General features: G+C 42.1%; 1 protein-coding gene across 1 annotated transcript in view; it reads right to left on the bottom strand.

Annotated features, from left to right (window-relative positions):
* KLHL5 (kelch like family member 5) overlaps positions 1-8,652 on the bottom strand; it is an 82,997-nt gene extending 74,345 nt beyond the window's left edge. Inside the window, exon 1 of the mRNA XM_023738946.1 lies at positions 8,543-8,652. The gene's annotated coding sequence lies outside the window, so the exon portion shown is untranslated. The remainder of the gene's footprint in view (positions 1-8,542) is intronic.
* Between the last annotated feature and the right edge of the window lie 3,270 nt (positions 8,653-11,922).

An 11,922-nucleotide genomic window follows, 5' to 3' on the forward strand; every position in this document is an offset into this window, starting at 1 on the left:
ATTTGAGAAGAGGTTTTGACTCTGTAGGAAGGTTGGGAGACAGATGCTAGCCACACCTAGAAGCAGAATCTTTGATGTGGTGAAAAAATGTCAAATTGTTCACTACAGATGATCTGGTAAGCAAGGTAAGCTTGATATTCGCCCCTGTAAAAACTCCAGTAAGTAGGGGGTCATACACTCCCCTTTACAGGTGAGGACACTGAAGTCAAGTAAGGTTAATTAACTTGCCCTAATTCATATATCTAGTGAGTAACAGTGTTCAGTTTGAATCCAGGTTCAACTCTAAAGAAAAATGTACTTTTAAGTACACCATGCTGCATACCGCTTTCAAAATATTCTCATTTGCTACTCAGGCAGGTAGAACAGGTATTACCACATTTTACAGATGAGAAAGCAGATTGGAATATGGTTGACTTGTACAAGGTTAGATATCTAGCAGACAGTAGTAAAACAGACTTAAATTCTTTACTGATAAGACCTGACCAAATTAAAAGCAAATAAGGCACTAACAGAGAAAAAACCAGAGTACTCAAACAGCACATCACTCCTGTGTAACAGAACATTGTAACTGAGTTAATCATAATTGTAATTAAATGCCAAAGTGGCATTTACTCACCAAATACAAATGCCTTGCAGATTTCTCCCCACTTGGCTCCCTCCCAGTTTGTGTCACTATTTCTTAATGGCAAGTGTTGACCCACAGTAACATGAAAAGTACCTTTTCGCCCCTCAACTGCTTATCAGTACTAGTATTTGGTAGTAAAGCAAACATTTTTAAAGTCAGTTAAATTAATATTATATGGTCTTTTTTCAAAGCTCACCTATACGTTATCACAGTTGATACTATAATGACTATAGCATGATCATAACAAAATATTTAGTTACTTTTTAAAATAGCCCTTTGACTTGATGGCTGGTGAAAAAGATCTGCCACCCGCTCCTTAGATTTTGTGAATATAAACATATTTGCTGTGACACAAGGGTAAAAATTGTAATACCATAAAGATGATGGGAAACCCCTGCTTAATTCCTGCCTAATTCATTATGCATGGTATGTGCTGAGACACCCAACTGTCTTATGTGCCATAAAGAGTAACAATCTAGATAACCATAATTTTGTCTTTTATTGACCTGAACCAAATCCAAATCCATACGTGTTTCTGTCTTCCATGTAGCTTTATGGTGATGGAGATGAAAAAAGTAATCAATCAGTATTTTCTCGACACAAATATAATAAAAGTTCCCTGGGTTCTTGGGACACATAGTGAGCCAGTCACAGATCAATGTGATTCTGCTGCAGAACCAATCAGATTTGGTAAGTTGGATACTCAGTATTAGATAGAACAACATTAAGTCTGGGTGAGGAAAGGGCAGTAACGGGCAATGTAAGCTTTCGAGAGGAGATAAATGTGAAGCACTCTGATTCTCAGCTGCTCATAATTAGAAATGGTTAATCACTACAAATGTTAATTAAACCAGTTAACCACTGAAGAAACTCCCTGGCTTGCCTAAAACTAGACCTTAAAAAAAAAAAGGTCACCAAAAGACTGTTCTATAAGGCATGCTAATGAGTCAAATGGGGATCAGTGGAAACTAGAATTTCTTAGTGCCAATAGTGCATTAGATTAAACTCAATGTTCTTAGAAGGCAGTTCAGGGTAGCCCTCCCAACCTCCAATGGGGGGCGAGGCAAATAAATTGAGAAGGACAAACTGGTTCAGGTCCCTCCAAAGTGTCATGCCGAACCTGTCCGACAATTCTAAACTTCTGCAAAGCACAGAATTGAGTATTCCTTCTCCTTGCTTACAAGAGAAATATCTCCCCAAAGAAAGAGAAACATTAAGTGGAAATGACCCACTAGTCTCAAGTCTAAACATCCTCTAATCCGCCAAAACCAAAAAAAACCAAGCCCATTGCCGCTGAGTCGCTTCTGACTCACAGTGACCCTACAGGACAAAGTAGAACTGCCCCATAGGGTTTCCAAGGAGCAGCTGGTGGATTCAAACTGCCGACCTTTCGGTCAGCAGCCGTAGCTCTTAACCACTATGTCACCAGGGTTTCCAGCAAAGTAATCTTGTAAAGGGTAATTCTTGATATATGATTCCTACTAAAAACTTTGTTTTCCCTCTCTTAATCATCCACAAGATAAATAAAAGGTAGGCTCTTTAGTATGGCATGCAGAATTTTTAACGACCTAGCAGTCTTGGCCTAAGGATTCCGATGGTACAACGGTTAAGTGCTTGGCTGCTAACCAAAAGGTTAGCGGTTCAAACCCATGCAGTGGCTCTGCAGGAGAAAGACTTGAGTATCTGCTTCCATAAAGATTACAGCCAAGAAAACCCTATGGGTCAGTTCTACTCTGCATGGGGTTGCTATGAGTTGGAACTGACTCAACGGCACCCAATAACAGTGCTGGCCTATCTTTCCAGCCTCACCTTCCTCTTTCAACCTCTCTCACTATTTCACACCTTGGATAATAAAAGTGTAAGTACAGTATTCACAAAACCTCTTCCCCTTACCTCTGGTTAACTCTTGAGCTCTGTTCCCCTGGCAAGTTGATATACCAACTATGTTACCAAGCAACCTTACAGAAAAAACGATCCTCTATACTAGTAAATTGCATCTGGACTCAGAGGAACTATAAATGAACTATAAATACAGATAGGAAGCCATAGCTTTGGTTTTCCTGAGTAGCTTTTGTAATTGGCACATCCCTTGCAGGGACCCTGGCAGCTAAGTCTATGGAGTTGTATAAGATACATTAGCTTCTGTGGGACATGAGGCTTTTAAGCCAGGGTGGCTCCTGGACCCATCTGATGTAAGTCTCCTCTCCTGTACCTGAACTGTCACTTGGATAGATGTCTCCTAGATGGCTATATGAACTGACTGCAAGGACTGCTGCAAGGGCTGCTCCCACTGATAAGGAACATCTGATGCTACCCTGCTGGCAAGCTATGGTTCCTGTCTGATATCTTTCTGAGTAAGCTAGCCCATGGTAGTTTCGTGAGTCTGAATGTTTAGTTGAACCTAACAAGACCCCTTTGTGCACATAACAAGAGTTTATGAACATCTCAGAATGACATTCCAGGTCTTCTACAATCAGAACCCAAGTTCCTTTCCCTTTTTGTCTTTTTTTTTAGCCTAACCATATATCCCTGACAAATCCCACCTAATCTCATACATAACTTTTACTCACCGTCTCCTATTAACAATATTAGAGTATTATTTTTCTGGTAATCCCCTATTCCAGGTAACTTATACTACCTCTCCATGGTTCACTGTCTCAGCTATCTGCTGAGGTGAAGGTATTGATATTTTCCAACCAATAAGTAAGGAGATATGGCACAGGTAAAGAATGTAGGTGAACTTTGCTAGAGAAGTTTAGTACATATAGCTTACAGAAAAAGAAAGAAAAAATGGAAATTTATTGAGAGTAAAAATAAGTTACTATGGTGGGATATGGCAATAGCATGTTAAAGTGTAAAATGTCCAGATAGTGTCTAGAAGACCAATTTGGATGGTAGGAAAGAGCAGAGCAAGGTAGTATGCTTCTTCCTGCATTATTAGCCATGGGGAGAAGCCAGGGAGCCTTGTATCAGGATCAGAGGCAGGTGACTTGTAAGAGTTAGACCATCAGTAATCTGTACCTTGGGAGAGGGAGACAGGATGGATGAAGGGTTTACAATGGAGATGGTGTTTGTCAGTGTTCCGGAAGCAGATATTATTGCTACAAATCAGCTCCAGTTCTACCTTCTTATCCTGATTATCGTAATCAGTCTGTCCCACTAAAATTTCCAAGTTGATGTTAATTGTGTAGCAGAACTTTTCATGGCATCTCAAGTTTCTTTAATTGAAAGCTACTGAACTGCCTCCTTCTCTATTACAAAGTTCCCCTAAGTAGCACAGCAGCCTTTTCAATTATCCTAACTTGTCACACCTTGAGGCTAACTCCATTATTCCAAGCTTGACAGTGGTTAACTTAAGTGCTAACCAAGATGGGGCACTTCAAAAAAATTCAGATCCTCTGGAAATACTAAAGGCTCTAGTTAGTTTCCTTTAAGTGTGTGAACTCTTAGGACACCCATGTAACAGTAAAAAAGAGAAAGTTAGTAGAGAAGAAGAATAATGAAGCAGATATAGAGACACTGGCAAGAAATTATACAGCCCTGGAGAGACGAGAGAAGCGCCAGCTCCTGACTTTCTGTTATTGACTTGCAAAAAACCCACGCCAAACCTTTTGCCGTTGAGTTGACTATTCATAGCGACTCTATAGGACAGAACAGAACTGGGGTTTCTAACGAGCAGCTGGTGGATTCAAACTGCTGACCTTTTGGTTAGCAGCCGAGCTCTTAACCACTGTGCCACCAGGGCTCCTTATGACATCAAAACCAAAAAAAAAAACCAAACCCACTGCTGTTGAGTTGATTCCGACTCATAGCGACCCTATAAGCAGTTACCTCTAAATCCAAGATGCACTTCCTGCCCTTAGGCTGTGACATTAAGCTACATCCTTTTCATAAAACACTTGTTTTGCTTAAGCTAATTTAAGTAAGCTTCTATAATCTGTCACCAAATAATCACTCAGATCAACAAAAAAAGGGGGAGGAAGGGGCAAAGTGTAACAGCATATATATATACACAATTGGGTTTTATCATATTAAAAAATCCTGTTAATGTTGTTGCCTTAAAGAGAAAGGGAGAGAGAGAGAACTCAAATACAGTTATTTTCCACTGAGTTGTAAACTCCCCATTCATCTTTGTATCCTCATAGGAGCTAACACAGTGCCGTGTATACATCACATTTAACAAATGTTTATTGAATGGAAATTTAATTCAAAAAGAATGAAATTCACTTGGTCAAAATAGTACATCTAATTGTGGAGTTTGCAAAAGCATTTCATTTCCAATTAGTAAAGCTGTTCTTTCCAATTCTCATTAGCATAATTCTGTGACTAAACACACAATACATACACAAAGAAATGCTGTTATCTACTTTCTAAATAGAATACTAAAAAACAGAATTTGGACTTGATTTATTCAGATTTTGTGTTAACTCATGGGACTATAAAGGTTGCTTAGTATAGTAGTCATTAAGATTGTTCACAGACTGTTCTAGTTCTCCATTTGGGCACATGGTAGGATTGCATTTCCCCCACCCCCTTAAAGTTGGGTGTGGCAATGTAACTTGTTTGGCCAATGAAATGGCGGCAGAAGTTACATGTGACACTTCCAAGTAGAAGCCTTTAGAAGCCAATGCGCACTCATTACATCCCCTTCCCTGCCCTATTAACTGTGGAAGCATGTGTTGAGATACAGCCTCTGACAGCCTGGGGTGCTGAATGACTACTTGGAACAGAGCTCTACTGCTGAACCTAACTGAACATACAGTGTGACTGAGAAATAAACCTTTGTTGTTTTAAACCACTAAGATGTGGGAGTCTTTTATTACCACAGCATAACCTACTCTGCCTGATGTAATCAGCAAGTCCCTTTCTCATAAAGGGAGTGAAGACGCTCAATATATCTGCAGAATGATAACATTTTGTGTAGCCCTGCATGGTTTATAAAGTACTTTCATATACAAGTGTCCCTTATTATCCACGCTCTCGTTATGTAAACACAGGAACTAAATAAATTCAGATAAATTCTGGGGCTAATCCCTCATTCTCTCAACTCTCACTACTTAGTTTCTGAAACTCAAAGACCAAATACATTTGGATAAGGTGATATTCCCTGTCCTCCAAATTCTTGCCATTTGCACTCTGGAAGGGAACAAATTTAGACAGTAAAGGATTTCTGATAGACCATTTCCTTTGCACCCTTATAGATGGCTGTGTTTCTACTATGCAGCACCTAGTAGTCCCTCAACATCTATTCCATGAATGAACTGTGTGCTGTCATTATTCTAATCTTACAAAGAGGAAACAGATTCTGAGAGGTTCATAAACTTGCTGAAAATAACCCTGCACATTAGCAGCACAATCCCTGATTTTCTGGCTCCAAATCCCTTGCTCTTTCCAATATGTCCCACAGTGTCTCTCAAAGGTCTCTTACAGCCACGGAATTCTATGACTCGATAATACATTAACAGGATAAATGGTATTTGTGATTAAGAGCATTCGATCACATGTTTACATGCAAGATTAATTAAAGTCATTTTTCAAAGATTTCTACTTGCCTAAACCTAGTGTAATTCAAGACATTGAGAACCATGAAGAAAAGATGGAGAAGCCCTAGAGGTCATCTGGTCCAACATCGCAAAGCACAGAGGAATAAAGAACTGTTAAGAATTCAAGGAGCCCTGGTGGTGCAGTGGCTAAAGCAATCAGCTGCTAACCAAAAGCTTGGCAGTTCAAACCCACCAGCAACACTGAGGGAGAACAATGTAGCAGTCTGCTTCCATAAAGATTTATAACCAAGGAAACCCTATGGGGCAGTTCTACTCTGCCCTATAGGGTCACTATGAGTTGATACTGACTTGATGGCAGTGGGGTTTTTTTTTTTTTTGGTTTTGGTGTAAGAATTTGGGGGAAAAGTAGCCTTTCCTTTGATATACAGTATATTAAAGTCCTGACTTTGATTATGTTCATTTTGATCCTTACAAAATTGTCTAACCTTAAACTCTTTGCTCTCCAATTCTTATAAATCTCAGTTGTGAGAAATACTCATGAAGAACTGCCTGAAGGACAGGCAATCTAACCATCTCTGTGGGTTCTGTGATTCTCAATTCGTGTTCCATAGTCAAATTTGACAAAGGTCACAAAATATTGTTACCCTTTAAAAAAAGTAAACTTGAACGTTACCATATTAAACCTACAAGAAATTCAATAGTAAAAAACTACTGAAATTTCTCTAACCCAGCTATCTTAAAACTTATCTGAGCTCAAAATCCTTTTTTCAAGAAATAAAGCATTTCTCATTCCTTCTAACACAGTTCAGGAAAGACTTATCTAGGCGATTCTAAATATTATGAGTGGATCAAGTTAAGCCTTCAGAGAACTTACCTTTAGAATTTTATTACTGCCTTATATCGAAGAACACTGAAGAAACAGTTGTCCAAAATTCACTATTTTCTGTAGGGATATCTTAAAGATGTTGTCAACTGCATCACACAAGCTCCCTTGTAATTAGGGCTCATGAGAAAGTTTTTCTCTCAGGCCTCATTACCAGAAAATGACCTGCCTGCTTGGCCAGAAGAACTTTTTATCTTGGAATCAGAAACACAGTGAAACTTACTTTGTTACTCTCTCTCTCTTTATGGCTGTTTGGAAGCCCAGAGCCAAAACTGTGACTCACCTACTAGTACGGGATCTTATAGCATGTGCTCGGTATTATCTTTTCCCTTGACTTGCCTTTTTACTTTTTCTCCTGCTTTGCCTTAATTTTCTCCTTTAGTATTGTTTTACACTATTGTACTACTATATGGAAACTAAATTGTTTCTTTTTTTTTGGAACTCTGTGTTATGTACGTCCTATCATCTTATAATTTCATATTAATTTCTCCCTCCCTGTCCCATTACCCAAAACTATCAGTGTATTCACGTTTGTGTAAAAGTATTCACATAAGTCATGACAAACTAATAGAACATACACATTAACAATGTGGTAAAACCTGTAAATGCTTAAAACCAGAAAATAAAATTCATTATTGCTTTCTCAGTCGTCTAAGCAAGAAGAGTGATTAAACTGTTTTCTAAGAGGAAGGATAATTAACATTTATTGCACAACTACTACTGCAAGATACTTAACAAACAACAGCTCGATTTTTAAAAGAAAGCTGGAATGTTATTTGCACATGCATAATCTCTGGAAAGATGCACAAGAAACTACTAAGATTGGTGGCTGGGGGTTCAGGGGTGAGTGGAGAGATTCTGTTCATCCTTCTGTATCTTCTGAATTTTGTGACTGTATTAACTATTCAAAAATATTTTTTAAAAGCAAATGAAACGATAATCAAGTTATCAGTAATCCTTTACTCTTTGACACAGCGAACTTCAGTTTCTGGTCCCAATGTATGCACTGAAATGAAAGTTTCAGCCAGGCACATCACATCTCATTAACGTAAAATTCCTTCCTGTTTCTCCACACTCCGGGGGTGAGGTAATTATTTTTAAAAATTTAAGACTTAGGTTATGAGAGCCTGCAGGTAACAATGAGGGAAAAAAAAATCCGGAATGGTTTCCAAGTTGTTTTATTAGTAGGAATAGGACACGAAAGAAGCAAGGATTCTGAACAGAAGTCCACTCCTCCCCGGCCGGCCGCGAACAACGCGTCTTGAACTTTTAACAACTCGAGGGCGGCCCTGGACGCAGCTCCGCGGAGCGAGGCCGGGCCAGGGTTCGAATCCCGGGAGCGCCTTCGGGAAGCCTTGCCGGGCTCACCCATTCCGGGCAAAGCTGCCTCAGAGCTGCACCCTCGAGGGGCCGAGTCCACGGCCCAGCGACGTTCGCGCCGCCGCAGTCGCGCGGGAGGGACGCGTGGGGGCGGGGAGGGGGCCTCGTCGCGCGGTCCCCTCCCGACGCTGAGGAGGAAGTCGCACTTACCGCGTCGGGCTCCAGCGGCAGCTGGGGGTCACGGAGGGGCGGGGCGGCCAGGCAGCAGAAGGAGGAAAGGCGGGGGGTAGGGGGCGACAAGCTGAAGAGCGGGATGCCGGGCTCCTCGGGCGCCCCCAACCCCTTCCCGGCAGCCTCACCCCCGGGGCCGGCCGGCCCGGAGCGGACCACTCCCCCTCCGTCACGCTGCACCCAGGCTGGGGGCGACAAACTCCTCGGTCAGCCCCGAAGGGGGCGGGCGAGCGGATGAGGGGGCGGGTGGGGGTCGGGGCCGGCTTGCCCGTCAGTCACGGCGCGGCGCGAGTAGGCGCCCGCCCCGCCCCCTCTCGCAGGCCCCGCCCCCTCCCTGCGGGGCTGCTTGCCTCGGGGATCTGTGTGGCCCCTGCGTTGGCGGTTCCTGGCTTTCTTCTTTCAGTGCGGCGCTGGTCGACTGCCGGAGCTGGCGGGCCCGGGGAGGGGAGGGCGCGGCCTGAGGCTAGTAGAGCTCGAGGAGGGGAAGGGGGCACAGGCTGGGCGGGGCTCTAGGGAGGAGGGGGCAGGGCGCGGCGGACCTGACAAAGATTCTGTTTGTTCCCGGCCCCCAGAAACTGGGTTGGGAGAATTCCTGGGGGGTGGAAGTTTAGGAAGAGGTCTCTCTGCCGGCTTGGAAGGCGATCAAAGAGCAAGCCTGTGGCTTTGACTCCTTGAAGAGCAGGGGCTGTGTTGTCCTAGAGCTTAGAGGGAACTCGCTCAGTTTGCCTCTCTTCTGCCCCTGCGACCCTTTGCCTTGCAATAATCTGATAATGATTGTTCCCCAGATAGAGAGGTTTGTGCTGTATCAGTTACCATCATCAGCACTGTAGTGCGATAATAGGAATCTGACAAGAAAAGGTTTCCTAGATGCAAATACATTAAACTTCTACTGAGAGTAATAATTTATGGAGTACCTATCTGCCAAACAGGAGCCCTGGTGGTGCAGTGGGTTAAGAGCTCAGCTGCTGACCAAAAGGTTGGTGGTTCAAACCCACCAGCTGCTCTGCAGGAGAAAGACGTGGCAATTTGCTTCTTAAAGGTTGTTGTTAGGTGTGGTGAAATCAATTCCAACTCATAGCGATCCTATGTGCAACAGAATGAAACACTGCCTGGTCCTGAGCCATCCTCATAGTTGTTGCTATGTTTGAGCCCATTGTTGCAGACACTGTCCATCCATCTCCTTAAAGGTCTTCCTTTTAGCTCACGCTCTAGAGGGTCAATGAAAAAGAGGAAGACCCTCAAGGAGATGGATTGTACAAAGTGTCACTATGAGTCGGAGTTGACTCGACGGCACCTAACAACAACAACTATTACTTTACTAAGCATGATGTCCTTCTCCAGGGACTGGTCCCTCCTGATAACATGTCCAAAGTAAGTGACATGAAGTCTTGCCATCCTCTCTTCTAAGGACCATTCTGGCTGTACTTCTTACAAGACAGATTTGTTCATTCTTCTGGCAGTCCGTGGTGTATTTGATATTCTTCACCAACACCATAATTCAAATGCATCAATTCTTCTCTGGTCTTCCTTATTGTCCAGCTTTCACAAACACAGGAGGTGACTGAAAACACCATGGCTTGGATCAGGCGCACCTTACTCCTCAAAGTGACATCTTTGTTTTTTAACCCTTTAAAAAGGTCTTTTGCAGCAGATTTGCACGATGCAGTATGTCGTTTGATTTCTTGACAGCTACTTCTATGGGTATTGATTGTGGATCCAAGTAAAATGAAATCCTTGACAACTTCAGTCTTTTCTCTGTTTATAATGATGTTGCTTATTGGTTCAGTTGTGAGGATTTTTGTTTTCTTTATGTTGAGGTGTAATCTATACTGAAGGCTGTAGTCTTTGATCTTCCTCAGTAAGTGCTTCAAGTCCTCTTCACTTTCAGCAAGCAAGGTTATGTCATCCACATATTGAAAATTGTTAATGAGTCTTCCTCCAATCCTGATGCCGCGTTCATCCTCACACAGTCGACTCTCTTGAATTATTTGCTCAGCATACAGTTTGAATAAGTATGGTGAAAGGATACACCTCTGGCGCACACTTTTCCTGATTTTAACGCATGCAGTATACTCTTGTTCTGTTTGAACGACTGCGTTTTGGTCTGTGTACAGGTTCCTCCTGAGCATGATTAAGTATTCTGGAATTCCCATAAAAGATTACAACCCTGGATATCCAATGGGGTAGTTCTACTCTGTCCTGTACAGTCATTAGGAATCAGAGTCGACTTGATGGGAACAGGTTTGGTTTTTTGGTATCTTCCAAAGACTAATCTAAAGCTCTTTGCATATGTTAACTCATAATCAGGTTTAGCGGAGCAGCCCTTGGAGCTCAGGTAGATAGGAAGGGGAGGAGAGGGGTTTTCTTTGTTTCAGAGTGATGTATATATAAGTAGAATGCCCACTTGGCTTTGCTTCTAAAGGTAATGTGTATGTTCATTATTTTCAGATTTGGTGTTTGCTACTCTGAGCTAGCTGTCTGGTTGTTCTCCCCAAAATGACATTTGCTCAGGAGATCTTTAGCACATCTCCAGAATGAAACCCCAATGCCAGCAAGTGGTCCAGAAGACTGATGATCAAATTATTAGCAGAACAACATAGCCAAATTGTGGCAGCAGCCTGGGATGGCTGAGAGATCTGTTTAGGGATGTATTGTTCACTTCTACTTGGGGAAGTTGTTAGAAAAAGCAACATAATGTAAAACAATGAAGCAGGGAGGAGACTGCTAGTTCAAAGGCAAGTGGATGCCACAGTCAGGAAGGAGATGCCTTACTTACTCTACCGCTGAAGACTCCACCCCCAAAGCACAGGATACATGTTTTATCTGAACCATAAAGAGACATTTCCCCTCTTTGCAATCACACATGCACAGATTAAAGTTACTTCAGTATCATTGTCTTTAAGTACGAAAGAGTTGTGTAAACCCACAGCCTGAACTTTTGGAATCTAGTGCTCCTTTTCAGCCCTCATTTGACTTTTCGTTGTTAACATTTGTGCACATTAACAGCAAATGACATTCTTCTCACAGTTATTTTTTCGCTGTCATAGTTATTTGCTGTTCAGTTCTGGAGTTTTAACTCCGCCTTTTTTTTTGGGGTCCATAGTGAGAAAGACTAGAAAAAGTGCCACAATCAATTCAATTACAACTGTAGTAAAAAGATGAATCCTAATTTAAGAAATAGGAGTTCCCATATACCGTCTCCTTTTTTCCTAATACATTAAATGCATTGTTCTATCCTGAAATCTTCCATTTGTCGTACTAATCTGTATTTTCAGCTAATTTGCTCCCCCACACAAATAAAAGCAAGTCAAATAAAACATTCCTGCATGATCTGGCTCCCTGCTACTGACCTCAGCTCC

The sequence above is a fragment of the Trichechus manatus genome, unplaced genomic scaffold, assembly GCF_000243295.1.
Source record: "Trichechus manatus latirostris isolate Lorelei unplaced genomic scaffold, TriManLat1.0 scaffold00126, whole genome shotgun sequence".
In the NCBI taxonomy this organism is placed as follows: domain Eukaryota; kingdom Metazoa; phylum Chordata; class Mammalia; order Sirenia; family Trichechidae; genus Trichechus; species Trichechus manatus.